The sequence below is a fragment of the Olea europaea genome, chromosome 20 (assembly GCF_002742605.1).
Source record: "Olea europaea var. sylvestris chromosome 20, O_europaea_v1, whole genome shotgun sequence".
NCBI lineage: Eukaryota > Viridiplantae > Streptophyta > Magnoliopsida > Lamiales > Oleaceae > Olea > Olea europaea.
The window spans coordinates 13,730,147-13,733,231 of record NC_036256.1 but is presented as its reverse complement, the minus strand read 5'-3'; positions in this window follow the sequence as shown (position 1 = coordinate 13,733,231).

Genomic DNA, 3,085 nt, shown 5'->3' with positions numbered 1-3,085 from the left:
GTTTAACATAAATTAAGTATCGATTCTCATTAGATCATTTTTTCATATATATTATCCGGATAATAGCTCTAAAAAGACAAATTGTCTATTTTGCATAATTGGGTCAAATATAAGACGCTAGGCGCAAAGGCAAAAACTACGGAGGCTATGTCTAGTACTTGAGAGCTCTTCCCAAATTTAAAATAAGAGGACATCAACGGTTTGAAGAAATTGGGATTGGAATGAAAAAAATCACGAGAAAGAAAATCTAATTATTTACATTCAAATTAGGGAATGGACCGTCAAACTTTTTCAGATAAAGAAAGGGGAAATAGTTTGACTTGATTGAGGCACGAGTTGTCACAATTCTTGCAATGAATTTACTGTTAGATTCAAACAAATGAAAGTCATTCTATGATGTTGCGTTTCTTTTCTTCTATGAGTGAAGGCTGCTTCTTTTTTCTTTTCTTTTTTTTTTTCCCCCAAATATATGAGAAATATTGGAATGGAGAGATTGAATGGGTTGGTGTTGTGCGTGTTGCTATGCTCATTTTGTCCATGTAGGAATCGATCATTTGAAAGATACAATTTCAAAAGAGTTATTATACATATATGGTGCTAATATTAGACACAATCAAAGCACATGCCATTTTAGTAGAAAATGTGGACTTACACCACTTGGACGAGATAGCATTGCACAAAAAATTATAATCTTCACGTTAGAATTGAGATTTACTCTACGGATAGCAAAAACATCCATCAAATTTGATATCCACGGGTCCCATCCCGATCGGGGCAGGGAATACCCACTTAATCGGGTCGAGCAGAGGTGGGTACGGGTAACACGGGTCCACCCCCATCCCCGTGCTTTGTTTTTTAAGAATTCAATACTTTTAATGGAAAAATTTCACGAAATTTCATTACTTCTAATAAAAGATGGTAACTAACATTATTTAAAGAATATGATAAACAATAAAAACTTTAGTTTACCAAATATATTCTAATAATTTAACTTTTAAGAATAAATAAATTAATTAAAAATTTTAATAACTATATTATTGTCTCACTCATTTGAATGAATGTAGTCAATAAAATGAATAATCAAAAGCTAAAAATAAAAAGATAAATGGGTACATAAATAGGGCAATAGCCCGCCCTGGCCCACCTTAAACGGCAAGGGGCGAAGCCCCATATTGCTCACACTGAACTTTGGGCCCATGCCCATTCCAACTCTCCATTTTTTTATTTTTTTATTTTTTTGAGAGCCCATATTTAAAATGCAATGGTGGGATGGACAATATTTGTCAACTTTTTCAGATTTTTTAGGTAACTCAAAATAAATGAACTTTTTGGATTTTTGGATGATTTAATTTCTATGATGATTTCGTGGATCTAATGAGTATTTTTAAAGTCTAAGATTTGATGTTTTTGGTATTGAGTTATTAATTGTGGTATAAAGAAAGATTTTTTTTTAATTTTTTTTATTTTTTGGGTTTTATCAATTTTAAGAAATTAATTATGGATTATGTGATTAGCAGAAAATTTAAGTTAAGGAGAAAAATTGGCAGTGGATCTTTGGAGAATTTTATTTGGGTAATTTGATTTATTTTTTAAGTCTCTAAATATAAACTTTGCTATTACGTATTTATAAACAGCTTCCTCTTCTTTTCTCACTATTGAAAAATACACTATATATATATATATATTTTTTTTTTTTTTCAGAAAAGTGATTTTTTTGGTAATTTACTCTGATTGTGTGAAAATATATCCATGCTAATCTCTGATGAAGCTATTGATAATAGTAGGATGGGTAGAGGGATTGTTTGTTGGAAAAAATTGAGTGAGCGGCTCACTTTTGGCACAATTTTCAATAGGACTCGTTGGTCCAATGTAGAATATCAAAGTTGATATGTGTTTTTCTTCGCGAGAACATCGATTTCATGTATTTATTTGCCAAAAATGAAGTTCGGGTGACTGAGAAATTGAAACTCAAAGTTTGTCATTGGAAGTTGATTTTGTGGGAAAAAATGCATTTATCTCACATAGGAAAATCAAGGAAATTCAAATCACTTTATATATGGCTATGCTTTGGAGATGTGTAATCATGTGTAGTATAGAGGCTCTCTCCACGTGCTCGCGCAAGGGGGTGCAAATCACGAACCGAAATAGCCTTCGAACCTTCAACTTGGGTACGGGCGCGACCTGCGCACAGGGATGTCGGACCGAACAAGACAAAAATGGCCCCATTGGAGAGCCTACGTTTTGCCAAATTTTTTTTGACCTTTTCCAATGACTTTTGAGTTTCTAAACTGAAAAAACTCCAATGGACTCCTAATATTAATGGGTAATATGCCTATAAAAAACTCATTCTCCAGCAATCTAACACACTCGAAAATCTCACTTACATTCCCGCATACACGATTTTTTTCTGCATTTCTTATTCTTGTTCTTGTGGTGATATTGTTCAGATACTAGATCAGTTCGCCGGAGTAGGACCGCGATGCTCGAATTCTGCTTATTTTCTTTGTATTCTAGGAGACAGTCACTCGAACTGAACCTTTAGCACCTACAGTGAGGGGGCGAAACTGTTTTAAGGAAACTGTGCACGCACATGCCTCGGTTTGAAATATGCTGCAATTTGTGTTTTCTTTCTACAGATTATTTTCACATTACTATTTAATTCATGCAGTTTGTAGTTTCATACTATGTAGCTTCCAGATTCATTGTTTATAGTTTTAGCCTGCAGTTAACTTATATTTCTGATTTTGTGTTGCTAAACATTTTTTTCAGTCGTTGGAAAATTCTAAAACGGAATTTTTTTTTGATAAATTGAAATCGTTAGCCTTGTGGTTATTAATTTCAATAGTCCGCTATTGCAATTGAATAAAACTTATACAATTGGTTTTATCCACTAGCGACTTGTTTTCCTACATTGTTTTCTCTGTTTGTTTTCGTGCTCTTCAAGTGACAAGCGTCTCGAGAGCTATTGACACTTAGCTCCTGTTTGGTTCAGCTAAAAAAGCCGATTAAGTTAAAATTTTGATTTTTATCTTAACCAAACAAGGAAATGCTATTGTTTGTTTTATGTTTTTTTTTTGGGGGGGGG